General features: G+C 42.7%; 1 long non-coding RNA gene and 1 pseudogene across 2 annotated transcripts; both read right to left on the reverse strand.

Moving 5' to 3' along the window:
- Positions 1-492: 492 nt before the first annotated feature.
- LOC116907863 lies at positions 493-9,683 on the reverse strand. Of its 2 annotated transcripts, none has more exons than XR_004388850.1 (5): positions 9,573-9,683; positions 9,245-9,382; positions 1,897-1,965; positions 1,304-1,379; positions 493-533 (listed from the first exon to the last, which is right to left on the reverse strand). It is a non-coding gene; the product is annotated as an uncharacterized LOC116907863 (long non-coding RNA). The 2 variants fall into 2 exon arrangements; XR_004388849.1 differs by having other exon boundaries at positions 502-541.
- A 5,664-nt stretch (positions 9,684-15,347) lies between these two features.
- LOC116907310 overlaps positions 15,348-27,227 on the reverse strand; it is a 15,582-nt pseudogene continuing 3,702 nt past the window's right edge.

Genomic DNA, 27,227 nt, shown 5'->3' on the forward strand with positions numbered 1-27,227 from the left:
CATCCTGTACCTCCTCCCCACTTCCCTCCCATCTCCACAAGGATATCCCCTCTCACCCACCCCACCAGACCTCTAAACTCCCTGGGGCCTCCAGTCTCTTGAGGGTTAGGTGCATCTTCTCTGACTGAACCCAGACCCGGGAGTCCTCTGCTGTGTATGTGTTGGGGGCCTCATCTCAGCTGGTGTATGCTGTCTGGTTGGTGGTCCACTGTCTGAGAGATCTTGGGGGCCCAGGTTCATTGAGACTGCTGGTTCTTCTACAGGATCCTCCTCCTCCTCAGCTTCCTCCAGTTTTCCCCTAATTCAACCACAGGGTCCAGCAGCTCCTGTCCACTGGTTGAGGGCAAAAATCTGCATCTGACTCTTTCAGCTCCTTGTTGGGTCTTTCAGAAGACAGTCATGATAGGTCCCTTTTCGTGAGTGCTCTATAGCCTCAGTAATGGTGTCAGACCTTGGGTCCACCACTTGAGCTGGATCCCACTTTGGACCTGTCGCAGACCTTCTTTTCCCCAGGCTCTTCTCCATTTCCATCCCTGCAGTTCTTTCAAATTGGAACAATTATGGGTCAGAGTTTTGACTGTGGGATGGCAACCCCATCCTTTACTTGATGCACTGTCTTCTGGAGGTGGGCTCTACTCTCCCCACTGTAGGGCATTTCATCTAAGGTCCCTCCCTTTGAATCCTAAGAGTCTCTCACTTCCCAGGTCTCTGGTACATTCTAGAGGGTTCCCCCAACCTTCTACTTCCTGAGGTTGCCTGTTTCCATTCTTTCTGTTGGCCTTCAGGGTTTCAGTCCTTTCCCCCCCAGCCAATACCAGATTATGTTCCCCTCTCCTGCCCCCTGCCCCTTCCCTTTCCCTCCCAGGTCCCTCTTCCTCCTTGACCTCAAGCTCTATTATAGAGCAATTGGATAAAAACTGCGTGATATTGGCACAGAGACAGACAGGTTGATCAATGGAATAGAATTGAAGACCCAGAAATAAAACCACACACTTTATGCACACTTAATCTTTGACAAAAAAAAAAAAAAAAAAATATACAATGGAAAAAAGAAAGCATCTTAAATAGATGGTGCTGGTCTAACTGGCTGCCTGTATGTAGAAAAATGAAAATAGATCCACATTTGTCACCTTGCACAAAGCTCAAGTCCAAGTGGATCAAGGACCTCAACATAAAACCAGATACACTGAATCTAATAGAAGAGAAAGTGGGAAAGAGCTTTGAACTCATTGACACAGGAGGAAATCTCCTAAACAGAACTGCACTCGCTCATGTTCTAAGATCAAGAATTGTTAAACGGTACCTCATGAAAGTGGGTAGAACTCTTAATTGCTTCCTTCTCTTGGCAGCTTGAAGAATATTTCCTGGTACCAATGAAGCTAGACCACAGAAAGGCTCTCAGGTTAGATCCATCTGAAATAATCTGAGTCCTGTGTCCTAAGTATGCAGTATTTTCAGCAAGAGTGGCTTACCTTGAATCTCTGAGGGCCAACTGAGGGGAACATCCATAGTCTCTGATATTTTGATAGTTACTTAGACTACACTGATCAACCATTCTAAAGGAGATTTCACATGCATGGTACTGGGATTTTTGTTAGTCTACGATTCTTATGGGGAACTTTGTCAGCCCTAGTGGCCTACCTTTCCTTAATTTAAATAATTTGCAGCTATAAGGTGTTTGACTTTTAGGTAAGATAAAATAATGAGTTCTTTTGAGTCTTTAATAAACAATCTTTTTTTCCCCTTGTCCCTACTCCATCCTTTTCTTTTTTTTTTTATTTCCCTTCTTCTCTCCTCCCTAGTTGAAGCCCCCTGCTCAGGTTTTCTGTTTCCTGCTTCCTATCACCTGTATTCTGTTGTTCCCTTCCCCAGCCCCCCTCCCCAACTCCCCTGTACCTTTATATTTTCCTGGTTTCGTGGCTACTCCACGTGGTATACTCGAATCTGAAGATCTAGAACTGGGAGCTGCAGACGAGAGAGAGCATGCAGCGTTTGGTTTTCTGGGTCTGGGTTATCTCACTCAGCATATTCTTTCCTCGGCCCGTTCATTTGCCTGAAAAGGTCATGGTTTCATTTTTCTTTACAGCTGAACGGCATCCCGTTGTGTATAGGTACTGTGTTTTCATTACCCATTCATCAGTGGAGGAACATTGAGGTTGTCTCCATTTCCTGACTGTTGTGAATAGACTGAGCAAGTGTCTGTGAAGTAGAATGCTGAGTCCTTTGGGGTTATGCTAGATTCAGCTTTTAGCTGCACCAATTTGCATTTCCACCCACAGTGAATGAGGGTCACCCCTTCCCCACACCGTGCCAGCATGTGTTGTCAGTTGTTTTGTTGGTCTTAGTTATTCAGACTTGTGTAAGAGGTCAGCTCAAAGGTGTTTTAATCAATAAGCATGGTAAACACCCTTTGAGGGATTTCTTTGCCATTTTGTTTCTTCTATTAGGAACTCTCTGTTTGACGGAAACCTTACAGAAACTCACAGCCAATGAAAATGCAGAGTTGTGAAGCCCAGTCCCTACTGATACATCTAGAACTTCTTTTCCTAAGGCTTTGGCATCTTTGAGCAAGAGAGGGAAGAAAGATTGTGAGGACCAGAGGAACAGGAGTTTGCTTGAGCTTCTTGTCACCTATCAATGACATAATCTACATTCACTAAGTCTCACCAACATGACTGCTTAAGCATGAGATGAACAAGGATGACTCCTATAGACATGCTAACACGGATGGGAGAGAACTAACAAGCTTCAACCCTACACAACAACCTACCAGCAACTAAGAAGTGCTCAGCCAGGGAAGAAAAGTTGTCTTCCCAAGAAGAGCACACCAGTTAGTTATTCAGTACCAAGTGATCAGTCCTGACAACACAATACAAGTGTCATTATACATAGTGAGTGCACACATGCATGTGCACACACACGCAGCCACACACAGACACAAGCACATGCGTGCACACACATTTATATGTATATACATATTAATATATTAATGCAATACATTAATTAGTGTGATATATATTAATGCATGTATATAATATGTACACATGATATATATATGTATATATATATAATATAACATACATTAATGAAAAAAGAGGCCATAAATTTCAAAGAGAGCAAAGAGGTGGGGTATAAGGAGGGTTCGGAGGGAAGAAAGGGAAGGGGTAAATAATATAATTATGATTTCAAAATAATAAAAACCAATTAAAAGGTTAAAAATCTCTTCTCTCTTTAGATCCTTAACCTATTGTTTTCATTCAATATATTTTGATCATATTCTTTCTCCTCCCCCTACTGCTCTCAGACCCTCCCCACATTCTACCCACCCGACTTCATATTACTTCCTTTTCTCTCTAAAACAACAACAAAAATTAAAAATCAAAATTAAAAGAAAAGGAAATCAGTAAGACAAAAATACCAAAACAAAGCCAGGCAGTGGTGGCACAGACTTTTAATTCCAGCACTCAGGAGGCAGAGGCAGGTGGATCTCTGTGAGTTTGAGGCCAGATTGGCCTACAGATTGAGTTCCAGGACAGCCAGGATTGCACAGAGACTCTGTCTTGAAAAACAAAACAAAACAAAAATGCACGGAGCAAACAAACAAACAAACCACCACCACTACCAACAACAACAACAAAATGAAACCCATAGGGCCTGTTTTGTGTTGGCCAACCCCTGTAGCCCATTTTTTAATTGGGTCATTTATTTCCTCAACTCTATGTTTTTGAGTTCTTTGTATTCTCTGGCTAGAAATCCCCTCTCAGATGTATGTGGTAAAGTGCCACGGACCACTCAGACGGAGGACACTACGGCAGAAGCAGGACTCTGGTACTCAGGAAGGCACAGCTTCAGCGCAATGACAGACAGACACGACACACTCAGGGAGGTTTGAATCTGCTTCGAGTTTACTGAAATCTGCCTTGTGGTTCAATGCTTGAACAGGAGCTAATTTTTTGGCCCCTTGCCAGGGTACACTCGAACAACAGCCAAGAGAAAGTTTAACAGTTTACATGAAGTTCAGAACAGAAAGCAAGACAGGAAATAAATTTTCCTGAGAATCAGACCGGTGGTGGTCATAAACCTCATTTACCTCAATCTCTAAATATCATCTCTTGGATAACAACAGGACAGCCAGCTGTAAGGAATCTTTAGTCTTTTACTCTCTCTTAGCCAAAAGTCATGTAATTGTCTTTTTAAAGATAGGATAGTTCCTCTTGATAATAGGCAAGCACGGGCATGTGATCTGGCCAAGCGTTCTATAAAATTTAAAGAATAATATAATACTCTCTTTCTATCAATATTAACCCATCTATCACCTTCTTCATCATATGTCCCTGTGTAGGGCAATGGTTCCACAGTAGTCCTCATGTAGTCTACTCATGTTGTTTTTACCTGAAGGAGGGGCCCACCACCTTCCTCTAATTAAATAATGTTTTCTTCCATGTAACTACTTGATAGGAATTCCTAAATGTTTGGATTTTTTATAATTGACGGGACTTTCCCCTCTAATAGCTAGCGTCTTGATTCTTTCACTATCTAGTAGGTCTGGATTTTCCACAGTTAATTCTTCCTATTGTAAGTTATTGATCACATCTCTTAAAGGAGTTTCATTCTGATTCTACTTAGTTTTTGCTAATGCTTTCAAAAGAGGCATGGTCCATAAAGACCAAATCAGGTCTCCATGTTCCTGTTAGTAGAAAAAGAAACAAAAGAGCAAATATGTAACTCCCGATCGGATGGATTCGAATCAGCTAGGCAGAAAGTGGAGGAGGAAGTGGCCAAGTGTCTCCAGGAGACCGGGTTCCGAGGAACACGTATCTCTGGCCTGCTGGCCACGATGGTTTCCTGTCAGACAGGCTCCACTGGAGCTGGTGCGGCAGTAGAGTCTCTCCCATTCTATGCCTTCCTCTTCACTCAGTTGATTCTTTCCTTAGCTCTACAAAGACTTTTTAGCTTTATAGGGCTCGTCTGTCAGTTGCCAGTCTTAGTTCCTGGGCAAATGGAACCCTATTCACAAAGTCCCTTCCTGCATCTGAATCTTGTAGAGTACTGCCCGTTCTTTCTTCTGCAGCAGTAACCTCAGGGTTCAAACTGAGGCCTTAGGAACTAATTTTTAGGTAGGGTGATAGATACGGGTCTAATTCTGTTTTTCTGCATGAATATATACAGTTTTCTCAGCCCAATTTGTTGAAAATGTTTTCTTTCTCCAGCGTATGTTTTGTCTTTTTGTCAAATATCAAATGACTGTAGCTACACTCACTCACATTTAAGTTTTCTAATGTATTCCACTGGTCTACTTGTCTGGTTCTGTGCCAGTGCCTACTGTTCTTATCACCACAGCTCTGGAATGTGTCTCGAGGTCTGGGATGGCAATCTCTCCAGCGTTATTCTTTCTGTAAGGACTACATCAGCTTTCGGACTCTTTTCTGTTTCCATATGAATTTCAGGATTTTTTTTTACCATGTCTGTGAAGAATATTGTATGTATTTTGATTGAGACCTCATTGACTCTGCAAATGGCTTTTGGTAAGATGTGCATTTTCATGACAGTAACTCAAACAGTCCAGGGACATGAGATTGTGCCTATTTTCTGGTTTCTTTCTCCATGTATTGCTTCAGAGAGCTGAAGTTTTCATTACAGACGTCTTTTTTTTTATTGAATTATTTTATTTATTTACATTCCAAAAGTTGCCCCCCTTTCTTGGTTCTCCCTCCCTGAGTTCTCCACCCCTGCCTCTGAAAGGGTGCTCCCCCACCCACTCACGCACTCTCACCTCATTCCTGTCAGCCTCTTGCTTCCCTGGGGCATCACGTTTCCATAGGACTAAGCACACCCTCTCCCACTGAGGCCATACAAGGCAGTCCTCTGCTACACGTGTGCCTGGGGCCATGAACCACTCATCTATTCTCCTTGGTTTTTGGCTTAGTCCCTGGGAGCTCTGAAGGGTCTGGGTTGGTTGATACTGTTGTTCTTCCTATGGGGTTGCAATCAGTCCCCTTCAGCTCCTTCAGTCCTGCCTTGAACTCTTCATTGGGGTCCCCGACCTCAATCCAATGATCGGCTGTAAGTGTCTGCATCTGTCCCAGTCAGCTGGTGGCCGAGCCTCTCAGAGGACAAGTAGGCTTGTCTGCACAGGCACAATATGGCCTCAGTAATAGCGTCAGGATTTGGTGTGTACTCATTGGATGGATCCCGAGTTGGGCCGGTCACTGGGCAGCCTTTCTTTCAATCTCTGCATCCCCACTGAGTCCTGACAGTCTCTCACATCCCAGGTTTCTGTGACTTTCTAGAGATTTCCCTTCTCCCCCAGCCCCCACTGCTGCATATTTACATTCACTCTTCTGGCCCTCCAGGTGTCACTCCTGCCTCTCTCCATACCCTGGCCCCTCTTTTCCCCCTCCCCTTCCTCTATTCCACTCAGGACCCTACCTCCTTCTGCCTTCCATGATTATTTTGTTCCTCTTCTAAGTGGGTTTCAGGTATCTACACTTGGACCATCCTTCTCGTTAACTTTCATATGGTCTGTGAGTTGTAGCATGGGTGTTCTGAGCTTTTTGGCTAATATCCACTTATCAGTGAGTACAGACTGTGTATGTCCATTTGAGTTTGGGTTACCTCACTCAGGATGATATTTTCTAGTTCCATCCATTTGCCTATGAATTTCACGAAGTCATTGTTTTTGATGGCTGAGTAGTACTCCATTGTGTAGATGTACCATATTTTCTGTATCCATTCCTCTGTTGAAGGACATCTGGGTTCTTTCCAGCTTCTGGCTATTATAAATAAGGCTGCTATGAACGTAGTGGAGCACGTGTCCTTGTTATATGTTGGAACATCTTTTGGGTGTATGCCCAGGAGTGGTATAGCTGGTTCTTCAGGTAGTGCAATGTCCAGTTTTCTGAGGATCCATCAGATTTATTTCCTGAGTGGTTGTATCAGCTTGCAATCTCACCAGCAATGGGGGAGTGTTCCTCTTTCTCCATGTCGTGGACAGCATGTGCTGTTGCTTGAGTTTTTTATCTTAGCCATTCTGATTGGTGTGAAGTGGAATCTCAGGGTTGTTTTGATTTTGTATTTCCCCAATAATTAAGGATGTTGAACATTTCTTTAAGTGCTTCTCAGCCATTTGAGTTTCCTCTGTTGAGAATTCTCTGTTTAGCTATGTAGCTCACTTTTTTTTTCCTTTTCTTTTTTTTTTTTTCGGAGCTGGGGACCGAACCCAGGGCCTTGCGCTTGCTAGGCAAGAGCTCTACCACTGAGCTAAATCCCCAACCCTGTAGCTCACTTTTTAATTGGGTTATTTGTTTTTGTTTGTTTGTTTGTTTGTTTGTTTTTGGAGTATTCCCATAATCTTTTTCTCAGTGTGTTTGGTGTATACAAAGGTGACTGATTTTTTTTTTTAAACTTGATTTTTGTATCCCACTGTTAGCTGAAATAGTTGATTCCTGACATTTTCTGGTATTTTTTTTTTCTTTTTCCGGAGCTGGGGACCGAACCCAGGGCCTTGCGCTTGCTAGGCAAGCGCTCTACCACTGAGCTAAATCCCCAACCCCTTTTCTGGTATATTTTGAGGGCTCTCCTATTTATCATATTGTCTGAAAAATAGGGATTATTTGAATTATTTTAGTATGTTCCTGGATTTAGTTTGCCAATATCTGGGTGAGGCTTTTGTATTAATATTTACAGGGAATATTTGTCTAAGGTTTTCTTGTGCTGCCTGGAGTTTGGTAGTAGGCCTCATGGGGATGACTTAGGAAACATCCTCTTCTCTTCGATTTTTCTTTAATGAGCTTGAGGAAGATTGGTGTTAATTACCCAACCATCTCATAGAATTCATTGATGACGTCATTAAGTGCAGGCCTCCTCATTATTGGGAAATTATTGACCTTTTTTTTTGATTGCTAAATCAAACCTACTGACTGTAAGTCTTCAGATTTTTCTATTTCTTCATGACTAAGCTCTGGCAGATTGTCTCTTCCCTGGAATTGGCTCGTTTCATCCAGTTTGTTGTCTTGAACTATTCGTGATGCTGTTACAGAACACCTGCCCCTAATAAGTGTGTTACGTACCTACTGTAGCACGATAAGACTGAGCGGCCTGTGAACGGAAGGGTACTCCTTACAATTCTGGAGGCTGGATTACTCAAGGTCAGAGAATACTGAGTGTGATGCCTGGTAAGAAGCCCAGTTTCTCCTCCAAAGGAGGGGGACACAGCATCTTCATGTGACGGAAGGACTGGAGGAGGAGAGGTCATGGCTCCTGTGGTAAGGGTGTCTGATCCTACTGTGAAGGTGAATCATTATGACGCAATGACCTCCTAAGGGCTGTGATTCATGATGCCATTGCTTTTGGGATTCAGCGCTCCTGTGAACTCTGGAAGGGACACAGACATTAAAGTTGCACCGGTTACCCAATTTGTTGGGTTCTCTAAACTCCTTCACAACCCTCTTTATTTATATAAAATATATAGCAATATTTCTCCTTTTATTTATGACTTTGGGATTTTCTTTTTTTTTTTTTTTCTTAGTCAACCCAAGCGTTGTCAATTGGATTGATCTTACATTTGTGGACTTCCTCCTCTCTGTTTGCTTATATCTGTTCTAGCATTTATTCAGTTTCTTTCTTCTGCAAACTCGAGTTTAGTTGGTTGTTGTTGGATTGCTTCGATTCCCCATTTCCTTGACGCGTCATAATTATTGATTTGAGATCTTTTTGGGCTGTAGCTCTCTCTCTCCTCCCCAGTGCTGCTTTGGCTGTACACCATTTTTGGCAGCTCATGTTTTCTTGCTGGAGTGTAGTGCAAAGACGGAGCACTTGTAGACCTTGCAGGTATGTGTGTATGTGGGGAGGGGAGGTGGCAGCCAGGATGTTGTGTTCTCATTTTTTTTCACATTCAAATATCTCCTAACCTTCCTGTAGTTTCTCTGCATGTGTGTGTGTGTTGTCTGTATGTGTTATAAAGATATATGCATGTATACAAGTATGTGCACACATGCACATGAACACACATGCACATGAGGAAACCAGAAGAGGGTCCCATCACTCTCCTTCCTGTGGGACAGACTCTCTTTCTGAACCCCGGGCTCCTAATTTTTGCCTAATCTGGGAGCTGAAAGTTCCAGCAGTCCTCCTGTATGTGTCTCTCTTAGCGCTCGAGTGACAGGTGTGTGTGTGAGACCTCCTCAGGCACGTGGCTGCTGACATTCAAGGTCTTCTCTCTTGCATGGTAAACATTCTTACTCACCCAGTCATCTCTGTAGCCCCATGGCACCTTCTGCCAGCCTGCGCACATCCTGTTTGTTGGACCTTGGGTCGGAGGACCTGAAGAATGGGACGGACTACAGTCTGATGCTGTAGGAAATCCGACTTCAGTTTCAGTGTCCTGTAATACATGAACAAAACAAAGAAAGCAACCATCCAAGGAAGGTTGTCTGAGTTCAGAAAACCACGGTCAGGAAAACATGCAAATAAATGCCAGGAAGCACATTCTGAATAGCAACAGTCCTCTGCCAGAACTTTCTCAGGACAGACTAATTTAAATGTAATTGCCTGGCCCTTAGCATCGTTTATACCTGGGAAAGTGCGAAAGCAAGGCAGAAGGTCCTATCCAGGTCAGGTTCTATGACGACGATCTGGCATCCAACAAGAATAAGCATGTCTTATAATCTGAAAGTAAATGTTTAACACTGGAGGCCTGAAATCACGCCCAAGAACAATCCAGAGAACTAAACACCTCACCAGAGGAGAAAGGCTCTCTGGATGTTCCCTACGGTGCCCCAGGCACTAATCACCATGGGATATTCACTAGACCTGTTTGGTTTTTTAAATTTTAGGGTATTTATTCTTGTTTGGAGTCACCAAAATCCTAACAGAAGTACAAAAAGAAGGATGCTAGCGCCATGCTAGACCCAAGAGCGCAATGCAGGATGCTTCGCCACCAGAAGGGTCCTTCCCTTGTGAGGCATCAGAGATATCTTTTCTTAATCCCTGTCCCGAGATTCCAGGCACTTGCTTAGAAAATGTCTGAAAGATTTCACCCTGGTACCCATTGGTCTAGTTCTTTATGCCATGTGGGACGGGACAGTGACCACATATCGGGAAGCTTGGGTAATAAAAATAAGGGTTAGGGTTAGTAATAAACAGTAATAAAGAGGGTTGGGGCAAATTTCAAAAAAATTAAAGTAAATAATAGCGAGAATATCCCGGGGAGATGTTCAAACCATTTTTCTTTTTTTTGAAAGTTGTTTTCTTAAGGGCAGAAAGTGCATATTCTACAGATGTCTGACCTGTGGGCTGTAATGGTGTCTAGTGATGTGTCGAATTTGCCACTCATAACAGAACTTCTTAAAATTTCCGATAGTAAAAGATGGAGCATTATCCGTTTTTAACTGTGTGGGAATACACGCAGTGGTGAACGCCTGTAATAAGACCTTTTTGGAGGGGGTGGTTTATCGAGTTTTTGATGTTGAATGGTTAATACTTTACCATGCAGGTCCTGCACACTAGTACTTAAATTGTCATCTGGCCATCTTTGCTTAGGGAACATCATGATTAGTCGTGGGGGCCGTCTAAGATCTCAGAGTCATTCATGTAAACAGTGATGTTAGTCCCTTCCCAGCCAACAAAGTGAAGCCAGGCGGATGAAGGGAGTAAGCCCAGGGTGTCTCAGCGGTTAGGAAATGCATTCAACAGAGACAAGGTAGCAAACCAGCTGTACTGCAGCCACGCCCTGCAGCCACGCCCTTCCCCTGAGACTTCCTCAGCTCTGTTCTCTCTATGAGCCATCACTGGTAGGGAGGTCCTGTCCTTTGGGTTTTGGTTCATTGCTCCGTCCTTTTTCTTTTCTTCAGGTGGAGCCTCCGCAGAAGCTTTGGAACCTTCTTGTCCACTGGTTGAGTCAGTCTTTCAGGTATCCACACCCAGCTTTCCAGCACCCTGAGGGAGAAAACCCCATATAGCCTCAGCTCCAGTAGGAGACGGGCCCTTCAACTGGCCAGACACAACATCTCTCCAAAGAACAGTGGCTTGTGCTGGAGGGGAGCAAGGCCATCCTTGCCCAAATTTAAAGAAAATGTAAGCATATAAAATAGAAGATAAAAATATTGTGAGAAGTCATTCTATACCACTCCCCCACCTTTATTTTCAGGTCACATTTAAGTTGTCTGGTGCCTTTCACTTAATAATATAAACATAAGGTTCCTATCACGTCTCTTCATGTTTTTATCTATCCACTTTCTAAAGGCCCTCCTGATGGCTTCCTCAGTTTTGCATTCGGATGAATGTTTCATAAACATCTACATACGAGTTGTTATGTAGGTATGTCTTAAATGGCTTCGTGTAAGTACTCGTCAGGGCAAGTGATAGAACCTTGGCAAGAGTGTGTTAGCCAGGCTCTGATGGCACTCGCCTTTAACCCCAGCACTTGGGAGGCAGAGGCTGGTGGATCTCTGAGTTTGAGGCCAGCCTTGTCTAGAGACTGAGTCCCAGGACAGCTAGGGCTACATAGAGAAACTTTGTTTTAGAAAACACACACACACACACACACACATACACATTCATACACACACACACACACACACACACTCATGCACACACACACACTCATGCATACATGCACACTCATGCACACACACTCATGCACACATGCACATTCATGCGCACACACACACACTCATGCACACACACACACTCATGCACACACACACTCATGCACACACACACACATGCACACACATGCACACACACACGCACACACACTCTCATGCACACACACACTCACACACGCACACACATGCACACAATTATGTTTAAGTTTGCAAGAAACCTCAAAACTCCCTTCCTAGAGAGGACGCATGACTCTTCATTCACAATGGCGGTGAACGGTGTTCCCGTTCGTTGCTCTGCATTTTTTTTTAAAAGAAACCTTTATTAGAGATAACATTTATTTTCTCCTTTATCATATAAGCAAAACAAGGCAAATAAACCAAAACCCTGATAGGTATTAACTAATACATTATAGAAAAATTGTGGAGGTTTGAATACGATTGGCCCAGGGAGTAGCACTATTAGAAGGTGTGGCCTTGTTGGAGGAAGCGAGTCACTGTGGGGGTGGGCAATGAGACCCTCCTCCTTACCTTGTGGGAGACAGTCTTCTCCAGGCAGCCTTCAGATGAAGATGTAGAACTCTCAGCTCCTCCTGCACAAGGCCTGCCATGCTCCCGCCTTGACGACAGTGGACTGAACCTCTGAACCTGTAAACCAGCCCTAGTTAAATGTTCTTATAAGAGTTGCCTTGGTCATGGTGTCTGTTCATAGCAGTAAAACCCTAAGTCAGAACATGAAACAATCAAACTCTGACTTAAAATATGAAGACTGAATGCTTTATGAATCAGCACTGAAGAGATTTTATTCACCACCACTGCTGTCGCCGCCCGTTGTCGTCGTCGTCGTCGTCGTCGTCGTCGTCGTCGTCGTCGTCGTCGTCGTCGTCGTCGTCGTCGTCGTCGTCGTCGTCGTCGGAGTCTTCCTATGTTGCTCACGTAGGTCTTGAGTTATGCACTTGAATGCTCCTCCTGCCTCAGCTTCCTGAGTATTTGGGACTACAGATGTACCAGTTGCTCACCACATCTGTCTGTCGAGCATCCGTCTCAAAAGTTAGAAATTCACCCAACGATCGCTAAGTCTAACAGGCACCTGCTGTGCACACGCTCTCTGAGGGCGCACATGCAGACAGCCAGGGGAGCCAAAGCTCTGCTCTTCTCACCAGCCTCGAAGCTCAAAGAGTTCCTACCTTTAAAAACTGCCATCGCAAGAGTCTGGGAGGAGAGGAGGAAGGAGAAACCGCAGTCAGGAGGATGTAAGAATAAAATAAAATAAGATAAAGTCACCGCCTACGTGCTTGCTTGATTCTTGCTGCCTCGAACACTACTTCCCCCAGTTTCTCTTCCTATTAGTACACAATGAGCAACATCCATTTTTTACGTAGACCCAAAATACTGTGAAATTGGGTTTTCCATCCCCTTTCAACATAATACCCCACCAACCCTTTCACTTGCATCTTCAACGTAAGTACACAGTCACCAATAACCTGCCGAATATATAAAAATTATGTTTTAGAACTGATTCCGAACTTCTTTGGGTTCTTAAAATTTGAATGTTTCACCCTAGCGATGTCAATCAGTGTTAGCGGGCTGGGCTAGAATGTTCAAAGGCATCAAAGAGGAACTCACAGTGTTTACAACCATCATGATGCAAGCTACCATCCGATGAGTAAGATAAGATTTAAATAGAGAGAAAGTCATTTGGACCTAGAGGAACACCAGTCTCCCACGTGTAAAACTACACTGATATGTCTGAGGTCTTGCTAGTTCTGTAAGCAAAATTCACTATGTCCTTTCCCCCTCTTTTACTTCAGCTGGTGTTGAACTGGGGTCCCACCATATTTATTGCCATCCACATGAATCCTGAATTTAGCCTCACTTCAACCATCCTTCTCTTGATGCTAGATGGCTCCTCTAGTCAGATGGACTTCAAAGCTTCTGAGCAGAAGAGTTAATAAAAGGCATTCTAGCCTGCTGAAGGCAAAATTGCCTGTTAAGACTGGCTCACCTCTTAATGTTTAAAAAAAAAATCTCCCTGTTCTTGCTTTTTGTATTCCAACTCCAGCTTTCCCCCCTTCTCTTACAGAATTCCTTGAGTACATACAACTTTCTTTTTTATTTATTTTTATTTTATATCTATTTGTTTTTATTGGATGTTTTATGCATTTACATTTCAAATGTTATCCCCCTCCCCCCTTTTCCATTATCCCGCTCCCTTCTTCCTGTTTCTATGAGGATGCTCCCACTCCCCCGCCAACTCCCTGGCATTCCCCTACACTGGGGCATTGAGCCTTCACAGGACCAAGGGCTTTTCCTCCCATTGATGCCAGACAATGCCATCCTCTGCTACATGTGCAGCCGGAGCCATGGGTCCCTCCATGTGTACTCTTTGGTTGGTGGTTTAGTCCTTGGGAGCTCTGGGGGGGGGGGTCTGGTTGGTTGATATTGTTGTTCTTTCTATGGGGTTATGTCCTCAATATAAAGAATCTTTCCTCGCCATGATAGGGTATTTGATTATATACTACTATTGCAGAGGACTAAAAAGAGTCCTCAACAGCTCTTTGAACCAATAGTTTTTCCTTGGCTTAAACGCTATGTCTGGGGACTAAAAGGAGCTTCCATTGTAGCAGTGGTTTCTGCAGTAAATGCAGATTCTGCACTTGAAGAAATTCCACTCGATGCTTGTGGATATTTGAACTCCCTTTTATTGGAAAAAAGATGTCTGATATCTTTGCTGAGGAATTCTTCAACTTACCCTCCAAGATTCCTTTTTGTCTGTAGCTTTTCGGATACAGTGATAGAAGGCAACTGCAGGTGAAATACCGTACCCCAGCGTGGCTTTTGTTTGGACTTTTCTGGTCTGTTTTCAGTTTTCACAGGTTTCAAAGGTGGTTTATGTATTTACTTAGTTTTCAATTTTAGCTTGGCCTTTACCGGGCATCCTCATGGTTCTGGGCCTCATTGGCAGCAGCTACCAGGCACATATAGAGTGGGCAGAACTGGGTTCCACACCCTACAACCAGGGAAAGCATTTCTTTGCTGATCCAGTAGTCTGGGGAGACGTCTCTACCCTTCCACTAGCCATGGCCTTGAAGCTGCAGAGATGAACTGCTCTGTAGATTGAGTTTCCAGGCTGTTCTAGCTCTAAAGAGTGAGCAGAAAGAAATAAAAGACTCTGCATCCTTAAACTCTTTTTCTTTTATTTTTATTGTGTTGTTGTTGTTGTTGTTGGTGGTGGTGGTGGTGGTGGTGGTGGTGGTGGTGGTGGTGTCCATGTGTATGGGTGTGCAAGCACGCATGTGCCATGGTACATGTGTGGATAGAGAACCTCGTGGGAATCGCTTTTCTCCTACCTCCCGTGGGGGGTCTCGAACTCAGGACCTGGGCTTTTATTTGCTCAGTCATCTCACCAGATCTGCTCTACAGCCTTGATCCCACTTGTCAGTGTTCTGGAATTTAGCCTTCTACTAAGTGTTTAATGATAACCTCATTGTTAATTTGCATATTCATGAAGTCCTATGACACAAGCATCTTTTTTTTTTTTTTTTTTAACTAGACAATTAAGCAAACTTTCATTGAAGCTTACATTGTGGTACCGAAATACAGTTCGGCTGATTAAAAGTCCAACACCAACAAAGAGAAATTATGGCACCAAAACTTCCCTGCCTATAATTACTCTAGATCACTAGTTTGCCTACAGTTTCTTCTCCAGGATTTGTTGCGCACAAGCCTATGAAATTTTCAACATTAGAATTCTTGGTTGTATGAGACGGAGGAATCAGAACCTGGTATCCGGTCACAAATTCCATTCTCATGAGTGACATCCTTTGCAGTAACACCATCTTTCATGTAGAACTGGTCCATAGCTGCCGGGTCAAGCTCACTCATCAGAATTCCCAGGGTGTAATCTGGCTGATACACGGTTCCAAAGTATACAAGTACCGATAGTCAGAATTCATATGTCCCATACAACATGCTGCTCCATTCGGGGAAATTGCATTAAGACTCTCGATTTCTTCCTGGAAATTCTGGCGTGGACCCTTGGTATGAAGACTTCATGAAATTCTTATGAGAATAAAAGGAGCTTTGAATCGAGTCAAACCCATGGTAATCCCTAGCGAGCTTCAACGGGGAACCAGTGTGCTCAGTAAGAGGGTGGTACCACATGTCTTCAAAATGGAACATCTCTCAGAGACAAACATGCTACTCTCACTGAGTACATAAGCTCCCTGCTTGTTAGTCTTTGTCATGCTTACGATTGAGCGCTGCACATCCTTCAAAAGGACATCCCACTCAGATCTTGGGATATACGAAGATCCCCAGGTCCCTGGCTTGCGTCGGACTGCTGTCTGGAAAACCAGACCTCCGCCCCTTCAAAGCAACGTGCAGCTTCCCTCGCCGTGAGACTAGCGAATAACCTATAACCACAGAAAAGCAACTAAACTAAATCTCTTCTCCCACCGCTCCTGCTGCGCGGATTGTTCCAGCTGTGTTACGAAAGTTCAGGTTCCTTTATTTTATTTTGGCTATAATTTTATATTAACTTTTTTTTAAAGTACTAATAAAAATTTCCAGCTATTTTCGTGAGCGAAAGTTGAATGTGAGTCTGTTGGAAATAGAGGCAGACACAGTTCAGTCTCTTGTAGTCCGCTGCTTTCGCGTTAGAGAAAGTTGAGCGAGCACTACTAGCTAATATCGCCGGCCATACTGTGCAAGCCCACATGCATTTTTTTTTTTTTACAGCTTCTTCCTGGTCTAGTCCTTGTCTTCCATTAGGGTCTCTAACAAGGCTTTTGGCCCCATGTACAAAACTGGACTTTTAAAATAATCTTTGAAGAAACAGATCAGCAGTTAAAAGCACTTGCTGCTCTTGCAGAGGACCAAGTCTGGTTGTTAGGACCCCGCTGGGTAACTCGCAACTCTTTGTAACTCCAGCTGTAGGGGGGACCCAGTGCCCCTGTGGATACCAGCCTTCACATGAGCATACCCACAAACAGACAGAAAGACATATACTCTAAAAATTAAGTCTTAAATTATTAAAACTATTTTTTTGAATTCTAAAATTTCTGTGTGTGTGTGTTTTAGAGGTGTTCTTCCTAGACATGTCATTTTATTGTCATCATTTAAGACAGCATTTGACTCTACAGTCCAGATAGGATTCAACCTCATCCTCATCCTCCATGTTCAACCTCTTAGGTGCTAAAATTGCAAAAATGAGCTCAGATTATTTTGTAATTTTTTTTCAAATATATTTTTTTCTCTTGTCATTCCTTTTACAATGTCTTCTGCAAGGCTATCTGTCTATCTACCTATCTATCTTTTGTGGCACTGTATATTAAACCTATTTTTAACTTTGAGGGAAGGACTTGCTAAGTTGTTCACATTGGCCTTGAACTCATGCTTTAGAACACAAAGACTTTGAAATCCCCCTGCATCAGCCTTCAAAGTAGCTAGGAACAAAGGCTTATGCCAGGAGGCCTTGTAAAAAAAAATTAAGCCTTTTGAAAAGTTAATTTAAATATGTAATCCATTTTTAGCCCTCTTCCTGTTTGTTCCCTTTGTCACCATAGATAGTTTAACTTCTTTCGTTTGATATATGTGTACATGATTTTATAATCCTATATTAACTATAAACCACAAATGAGGGAAGGCATACAATATTTGTCTTTCAGAAACTGGCTAAACTCACTTAATAGGTCTCCAGCTACATTAATTTTTCAGCAAGTGGTCTGCCTTCAACTCTTTTTTATGCTAAAAAAAATTCCATTGTGTATATATTCCACAGTTTCTTTATCCATTCCTCTGTTGTTGGCCACCAAGGTTGGTATATAAGTTAGCTATTGTGACTAGTATTGCAATGACATAGATGTGCTCGTGTCTCTGATGTGTCACTTCAGGTCTTTTGGGTACATACTAGGAATGTTTGGGTAAATACTATTTCACTTGGGAGATTTATTTTGAAAACGAGAGCAAGCCAGTCCCCAAAATCAGTAGACGGAGAGACATAGTTACCACGGGAGTAGAAATTAGTGAATTGGAATATTTCAAAAACAGAATCAATGAAAAGCTAAACAATATTGTAGGCTTAGATTTTTCAAAACTTAAATTAGTAAGGGTTCTTAAATGCTTCAACTCTCCTTCTAGCCCACTAACCAAAGGTAGGGGGAAAATATGGTTAATTGGACAAGGGGGATGTTGACCTGTTTAGGAGTAATTCTTTGGGGGTGATTCCAATCTTTGTTGTCAGGGTATCAGGAGTCCAGTTCAACAGCAAACACCAAACACAAGTTAGTAGTGATAATCCAATCCAAAAGGCAAACACCAAACATGACTCAGCAGCAGAGGTCAGATGTAGAAGAAACTGCAAGGCTCTGACGAATGGTCACAAGTCTGAGGAAGCAGCAGAAAGCAGTCAGAATGCCACAAGAAATTCTTCGAAGTCATGACAAACAAAGATGAGTGAAGACCAGTGTCATTCACTGTCTGCTGGGTTCTACTTACAGTTTTTCCAAACATAGTGTGTCCTCTCATGTCTGCTTCAGCAAAATATCCTATCACAAGACAGTTTGAAGAAAAAGATCACATGACACAACTGCCCCTCCAAAGAAGCCAGAAATTGCTACTTCACAAGATTGACAAAGTTAGATTAAAATAAATCAATGGAACATAGAAGACAAAGGATGATCATTCATCATGATCAAGTTGGTCATTCTAGACATGCAGGGTGGGTGGCTCAGTATACTTAAATCAACAAGTGTAATTCACTGCATAAATGGACTCAAAAGAAGGGAGCTCATGATCACCTTTCAAGATACAGAAAAGGCATTTGCTGAAAAACCAACATCCCTTCACCACAGAAGTCCTAGAGAAGTTAGGGGAGCATATCTCAACATAATAAAGGCTATATATGATAAATCTGTAACCAACATCATGATAAACAGAGAAAACACACAGCATTACCATTAAACTCAGGAACCAGACAAGGGTAGCCATTCTCACTAGTCCTATTCCCATAAGGTGCCTGAAGTCTTAGAGCATTAAGACCAGAGAAACAAAAGTGATACAACTAGGAAAAAAAAAGAGTCAAAGTATCCCTACTCACAGATGGTATGAGTCTAGACGTAAGAGATCCTAAAAACTATACCAATAAACCAAACCAACCAACCAACCAACCAAACAAACAAACAAACAAAAATACAAAACCCCAAACCTTCAGCAAAGTGGCAGGATACAGAATTAATAAATATCGGCAGCCTTCCTACAGACCAATGACCAACACACTGACAAATCAAGAAAACAATCTCGGATTGGAGAGATGGCTCAGCGGTTAAGAGCATTGACTGCTCTTCCAGAGGTCCTGAGTTCAACTCCCAGCAACCACATGTTGGCTCACAGCCATCTGTAATGGGACCTGATGCCCTCGTCTGGTGTGTCTGAGGACAGAGACAGTGTTCTCATATACATTAAATAAATAAATGATTCTTTCAAAAAAAAAAAAAAGAAAGAAAACAATCTCATTTCACAGTATTAGGGTGGGACAGTTGAGAGGGATAGGGGAAAAGAATGAGAACAAGAGAGCGAGAGAGTGGACAAGCTCCCGGGAGTGAGCTTAACACCAGAAGGGAAAGACCTTTGCAATGAAAAGGCTAAGGAAAGAAACAGAGGAAGACACTCGAGGTCAGTAACAGGCTGATGGAGTGGAAGAATTGATAGTTGAAAACGTCTGCCTTGTTAAAGGGAGCCTATAGATTCAGTGAGAATACAGGCTATGGTTCTTATTGAAAATATTTTCTCTGTCCTTTAGTATGAAATGCTCTCTTTAAAAAAAAAAGACTTAAAATGTTTTTACTGATGTGTGTTTGTGTTTGTGTTTGTGTTTGTGTTTGCGTTGAGCGTATGCCACTCTGGAGATGGAGTGACCGGTAGTTATGAGATGCCTGATGTGGGTGTTGGGAGTTAAATCCAGGCCTTGTGCAAGAGCAGTGCGTGCTCTCTACTGTTAAGCTGTCTCTCCAGGCCATCTTGTCCTCTCTCTTTGTGTCCATGCTTCATATACTTGATCTTTTCATTGATCTCAAATGGTACATTTTTAAAAATATTTATTTTTGGTTTCATTTATGTGTATGCATGTGTGCCTGTGTGGGGGAATGTGCTCAGGAATGTGGGTGCAAATAGAGGCCAGAAGACACCAGAACTCCTGGACCTGGATTTACAGGTGGCTGTGAGCCAACCAGAATGGGTACTGGAAACTGAACTTAGGACCTCAAGAATCCCGTGTCTTATCACCTGCTGAGCTATCTCTTTGGTTTCTGAATGGGTATTTGCACCTTCTAATTAACCCCTGTTATTGATCCTAGTTCTCTTCCTTGCCTTAAAGACCTTATATTATGTCATCTCCATGATATAGTCCCCATTCTATCTATGAGGCTTTCCATTGGGGCCATTTGTTTGGCCTCTTGAAAATTTCATGTTCTGGACATGGCTTTGTGAATCAGGATATAGTTGCTGGTCTAGTCACACCCCTGGGCAGACCCCCCCCCCTTTTTTTTTCTTTTCACGAGTCGTGTTGAAATGCTGCTCTTTCCTCTAGGTCTTTGTTTGGAAGATGTAGTGACAGATGCTGCTCACGCCCTTGAGAATTCTTGGAAGTTAGGCTGTGAAGGCCGGTTCCACCTCTATGTCTGCCTTGCTGCTTGGAGCCTGTATCTGTTGTTTCCTGCACACCCTGGCTCTGACCTTGTGACCTCAGGTGAATACTGTGTACGCCTGTGCCTCAACTTCTCTATGTGTAAAGTGGAGATGGTATTATTATCTACCACATAGGGTTGATGTGATAATCCAAACATTCAAATTTAAAGGAGAGCAGGTAAATATATACATTACACTGTGCTTGGCACATAGGAAACACATAGGAAATGTTCTCCACTAGAGAATGTAATATTAATGTTAAAATGACAAATGGTAACATCTTTGATAGTGGATATGCACACATTGTGTGACAATGCATCACGGTTAAAAAAAGAAAACAAACGAAAAACTTCTTACAGTCTAAAGAGGGGAACTTTTGTTAGACTTCATAGCCAAAGCTAATAATATACCTTGAAGTCACTTAATCCTCATGGTTTCCTATCATGCGCTCAGTCTGTTTGTTTAGCTTGCTTTTAAGAGAACATTGTAACAACCAATCTTACCTGACTTGGATTTCCCATCAGCTCTTGCGATCTGAGCTAATGCATACTGAAATCTCACGTTATGTACTCTGTCACGCCCTGATCCAAGAGTAATGCGTGTGGTTTGTGTGTTTTCTGATAATCATTTGCTGAAAGAGGAAAAGAAGCCGAAGGCAGCCTTATTAAATGAACATGGGCCGTAAGTGCAGAAAGCAGAATTTGGATATTGCTTGATAGTGTTTTGTTATTGGCTTAGCTGGGGTCCGGGATCCCATTCCTTCACTGGAGTGACGCTTTCTGTGCAGCTCAGCAAGAGAGAGCAAAAGCCCCCTTTTAGGAATAGAGACACACAAACAGAGGGACAAGGACAAATAGATTCACAAGATGGCCTTCAGGCAGGCACAGATCCAGACTCATATGGCAGACAGACAGAAACCACCTAAGACAAAGGGAAAGACAGAGAACTCAAATCCAGGCTCACTCTTGGCTAAATGACACGAACAGGAAGCTCTTTGATTTCTTCTTTCTTTTTTTTTTTTTAATGCAACGCTGATGCATCGATGGCAACTCTGGTTTATCATCAATGCGGTCCAATGGACTGCATTTTAGTGCTTATGTGAGGAATCTTTAGTGCACCAAATCGGTTACTCTTTAAGTGTTGTGAAAAAGAAAAAAAAAAGACGGTGTCTTGTGGTCATTCTGGTGAAGGGCTGAGTGCTGAGAAAAGTCTTTCCTTCCAGGGTCGTCTCTTGTCAGGGCTGTACTTACATGTCTTTTGTCTGCCCTGCTTCCCCATTTTCTGCTTTTTAATATGTCTACTTCTGTCTATGCAACACTGACATAAATCTGATTTGGTCTGATTGTCTGTATTCATGAGGAATAAAGACAGACAGAAATGTTGAAGAGAAGGGAGACATGAACACTGAAGGCAGAGAAGAATGAGGTCAGCTTTGATGACTAAATTAGTCACCCAGTTAATGTACTGTTAGTATAGCTTTTATCCCCCCACCTCCCTTTCCTCATAGAAGGCTTTGGTTCGTTAGTACCAAGACCTGCAGAAAGGAAACGCCATTTCTATGAACTTTGACTCAACATTTGCTTCTAAAAGGTTCAATGGAAGGAGAGCATGAAGTCTTAGCAAAGGCACAGCTGGACAGTTGCCCCTTGTACGGCTTGCTCTGGAGTGGAAAGCAGGGGGTGTGCATCCTGACACACAGCCGGCTACGAGTAGCACTTCTCATCACCAAGCTTGCTGAACCTCAAGATCAACTCCCCAAAGTGTTTTTATATTCTTCTTCACACATTTTTGAAAATACTCAGCAAGCAATCCAAACCATTCAAGTAGCCTCAGAAAAAGCAAGGGAGTTCCAACTCCAATTGTAAATTGTAAAAAAGTAAATTACTCAGGGAGTTAATAAACTATGTTACAAGGAATAAAGCAAAGGAAAAAAAGAAAGAAAGAAAGAAAGAAAGAAAGAAAGAAGAAAGAAAAAATGGGATCAGACTGACGATGTAATGAACATGTTCTAAGCAATGATAAATCAGAAACTACTATAGCCCTTTTTTTCTCTGTATATTTTAGTTAGGGCAATCAATTCAAAGTACCAGTGATATGGATGGCAAGTAGGCTTAGTGAGTAAAGATGCTTGCTACCAAGTCTGATGACTGGAGTCCATTCTTGGAACCCAAAAAGTAGAAAGAATGAACCGACTCCTGTGGGTTGTCTTCTGGTCATCCCACACATGCTATGGCTTGCACCACCCCTCCTATATAAAAACATTTAAAACATGCAAACAACAGGGCTATAGCCATTGGGGCATGTTAGAGTGATGAAGCGGAAACTTAACCTACTTCATCTTACCCTACAAGCCGTGAAAACCAATTCTTTCCCAATATTTACATTATTTTCCTTGTCTTGCTGTATTAGTTAGGTCCTCCAAAACAATATAAAATAGTGCTGACAACAGACATTATTGTCTTATCCTTGATTTTAATGGAAGCAGGGTTAACATGTCATGATTTTATATCACATTTTTATTTTTTACAGGAAGTGTGTATTTGTTTCTATTTCCTAATGTTTCAGGAATTTTCAGATATATTGTTATTCTTGATTCCTAATTTAATTCTACTGTGGTCTTAGTGCATACTTTGACTCGGTCATTTTGACTTTGCTGAGATCTATCTTCTGACCCACAGTATGGCCCGTCTTGGTTATGTGTTCTTTGGAATGTGAAAGGAATGTGTGCTCTGTTGGGAAGAATGTTTTAGAGGAATAAAGGAGAACAAGTTAGTTCACAGTGTCACTCAGGACTTCCCTCTGTACTGTTGACATGTCTTTACTCCTCCCTCCCCCGCAAACATTTGGGAAGGTATGGTAAAATTCAAATTATGACTAAGAGTTTACCTATGTTTACTTATGTGTCTGCCAGTCTTTGTCACATTCATTTTGAAACGTCGTGACAAGGAATATGGGCACTTAGAGTTGTTATGTTCTCGAGGTTAATTATCTCCTGTCATTAATAACTAGTCTTCTTTATCCTTGATAATAGTGCTTGTCTTTAGGTCTACTTTACCTCACAAAATAGACACTTTTGCTTTCCTTTTAAACTTTTAAGGTAGAATTTATTAATTATGTGTAATAATGGTAACACCTGGAATGGTGGCCTGTGAACTTAACATGTTCACAATGTGTTTTAAGCATACACACCTTCCCATTGTCTTCTGTTGTCCTTGCTACACTCCTCCCAATGCCCTGCCTCTTCTACAAGTAACCCCAATTCCACTTTCAAGTCTTTAAAAGCTTTACTATACTTTTTGTTAGTGTGCGTGTATGAGTGCACGCACTTGCACACATCTGGTGACATCCCATATGTGTGTGGAAGTCCGAGAACACTTGGGGATCAGTTCTCTCCTTTCATTATGAGTTCTGGGCATTGAACTCAGATTGGATCTTCAGACTTACACAACAAGTACTTTTATCCAATGAGCCATCTCACCAGTGTCTTGTTTTTGTTTCTAATGACTCCATGAGCTTTATTAGGATTACTTACTTGAGCATGGGTGAAGGTTTTCTTTTGGGAAATTGGCACCTCTTAATTCTTCTGTTCCTACTTCCCCCATTAACAATCAATTGCACACAAATCTTCAGGGCGTGGTGCTCCCTAAACCTAATCTTAGTCCAACGCTAACCCCCTAACCTCAACACCTCACTAACTCCCACATGCACACTTCCTTTGGCCCTTTCTGTTTTGCTTTCCCTCCTTCTTTAATGTTTCTTGAGTCTTGGTGATATATATGTCCCATTTCTGGCTGAATATCCAATGGCCATTTATTCTAAGCATTTTGATTGGCTGTAAGTCACCACAGTGACTACTAATCATTGTGAAAGGACGATTATTTCACTAAGGTTGGTAGCAGAGTTGGTTTATGGGTATAAAACAGTTTGATGGGGACAGCTTGTACACTTAGGTTAGCAGAGCAATACCAGAAGGTTCTCCACTAGGACCTGTCACCTCCTCAATTATAGGCTTCTGAAAACAGATTTATGACACCTGACCTGAATTCTCTCTTGTAGGACGTGTTTCATTGCCAATCAGAAAGCAGTTTGTTACTCCCATAACAGACTTGGCAAATTGCTCTAGTGGGTACATCTTCCTGGGCTGGTTGGTATTATCACGCTCAGGGTCCAAAGCTGAGTAAGAATACTGAGGACAATCCTTTACCAGGAGCCTTCAGAGCATTTTCCAGCCCAGATCCAGTTTGGTTTCTCTATGTCCTGTGACCAGGGCATGTGGTGCCTTAGGTCTTACCATTTGGTTCTGCTTGACAACCAACACCAGTGACATTTGTTGTATTGTTTTGAGGATTTCTTGAACTTCCCATATGAAGAACTCACAGGAAGGCAGCACACCTCTAGTACTGAGATTTCATTTAATCAAACTCTTAGTTTTTTTTAATTAGGTTACCATGTGTCTTAGGGTTTTAGATCAAGCACGACTAAAGAATATGCCTATAGTCTTGCCTACAGCCCATTTTATGAAGGCATTTTCTCAGTTGAGGCTGCCTCCTCTCTGATGACCCTAGCTTGTGTCAAGTTGGCATAAAACTAGTCAGAACAGCTAGCCCCTTGTCAGCTTTGACACACAAACACGTAACTATTAAGCCACAACCTTTCCTTTCTTGTTTATCCCCAAGATTACACATTAATAGAGACATCGCAACAGAAAACATTTTACAAACTTTAAAAGTCTCACAGCCTTTCAAATACGAACACTTTAAAAGTTGTGTATTGCTGGCCCTACACCTTGCTTGGCCAGCACGGTAGAGCGGGCCCTGGATGTGGGGGGTTGTGGGTAAGCCAGCCTCAAGGGCATGAGTACAGGAGAGCTTGGTAACCTAATCAGTCTTTTCTGCTGGGTCATGGTTCAGATGATGTCCTCCTCCTCCTCTCCCTTGTCCCTTGCCATCTATGGCAAGTGGAAGAGCTGTCCCCAGGGTCACAAGAGTGGGAGAATTTGCCATATCCCTCACCAGCTACGACACTTGGGGAGCGGGCCCTGTGCCTTACCTAGGCAGGTGGGGTAGACCTGTCCCTACTTGCAAGTGTTGCTGGTGAGCTGGCCCCAGACTGTGAGAGTGGGAGAGCTCATGAGCTGACCAGCTCAGTTACATCTCAGGCCCAGATCCAGGGCTTTGAATTGACCCACCCCAACATCTACTGATGAACTTCTGGAGTGCATGAAGGGGCAGTTTCCACAAATCCAGAATTACAGGATCTCCATGACACTGCACAGCAACAATAGAGGAGTCCCACTGAGGATCCAGTATTGATAGTGTAGCAGAAGCCAGAGGCCTCGAACTAGACAATGATTCATTGCAATGAACATTTGCAAGCAAAGGAGTATGGACAGATGTGTATACCGTGCGACACACTGGCATACTACAGCTTCTGCAGTGAGGTTTTTTTTTTTTTTCCTTTCTTTTGGTGGGGGAGGTTGCAAGGGTGGAAAGTAGGCACAAAGGGAGGGGTGAAAGGAGTGGGATTTGGATTGCATGATGTGAAATTCACAAAGAGCCAATAAAAAGCTTTAAAAAAGTTGTCTCTTCAAAAATACTCAGTTTCTTTTAAAATCCAAATCCTCTGTAAAACCCCCTAAATCTTTTTTTTTTTTCATGAGTTTTCAAGCCTTTCAACTGTGGGCTTCCATAAAATAAAAAATAAATTCAGTGCTTTCTTACTTCAAGAGGGAAGAACCAGGGTACAGCCATGATCTGCGCAAAGCAAAATCAGACTCCAACAGTGTAAGTAATGCAATGTCAGTGCAATTCAGTCGTGGGCTTTTGGTCTTCTCCAAAGGCCTTGGGTCACTTCTCCCGCTCGGCTCTCTGCAGTACACACAGTTTGCCTTTTTTTTTTTTTTTTTCCTTTTTTTTTTTTTTGGAGCTGGGAAGCGGAACCCAGGGCCTTGTGCTTGCTAGGCAAGCGCTCTACCACTGAGCTAAATCCCCCCAACCCCCTTTAAAAAAAAAAAAAGATTTATTTATTATATATGAGTACACTTTAGCTGTCTTCAGACACACCAGAAGAGGGCATCAGATCTCATTATAGCTGGTTGTGAGCCACCATGTGGTTGCTGGGAATTGAACTCAGGACCTCTGGAAGAGCAATCAGTGCTCTTAACCACTGAGCCATCTCTCCAGCCCCCACAGTTTGCCTTTTAGGCTCGGGCTGGCTCTCTCTCCATACCTGCTGCTGTTTTGGGGGCACCCCAAGATGCGGAGTCTCAAAATACTGGGTTCCCAGGGGCTGGGGATTTAGCTCAGTGGTAGAGCGCCACCTAGGAAGCACAAGGCCCTGGGTTGGTCCCCAGCTCAAAAAAAAAAAAAAAAAAGAACCAAAATACTGGGTTCCCTTCCTGCAACCAGGCTGCTACTTTCTCCAGTAGCCTCTCCTGGGCTCTCTTCTCGGACTCCAAGCCTGCCACACGACTGCCATGCCTCAGCCTAGACCGTGCGATGCCTTCAAAACCAGCACCACCTCTGTGACTTCTCAAACTACCAAGTCAGGCTGCCGACAGGAGGTACGACTTCGACCACCTCCAGAAGACAGCTTCTGTGTGTTGAGCCCGTGGAAACGCTTCCCAGAAGACATCGCCTCAGCGGTGCTGGTCTCTCTGTAATCACAGCTGATTCTTGAGCTCCAGCTGACCAGTTACCACTCTCCCAGCAAAGCAAAGGTGTTACCTTTGCGGTTCTGGTATCTTGTTAGTCACAGCCAGTTCTTCAGGTCCAGTTAACTAGAACCTCAGATTCTTAATTCAAATTGCCCCGTAGAATCTTTGCTTCTCTGTGAAACTTTGCAAGCTAGGGATATATATATATATATATATATATATATATATATATATATATATATTATATATATATTATTATATATATAATTTTTACTTTTTATTTT

The sequence above is a fragment of the Rattus rattus genome, chromosome 8, assembly GCF_011064425.1.
Source record: "Rattus rattus isolate New Zealand chromosome 8, Rrattus_CSIRO_v1, whole genome shotgun sequence".
Taxonomy (NCBI): domain Eukaryota; kingdom Metazoa; phylum Chordata; class Mammalia; order Rodentia; family Muridae; genus Rattus; species Rattus rattus.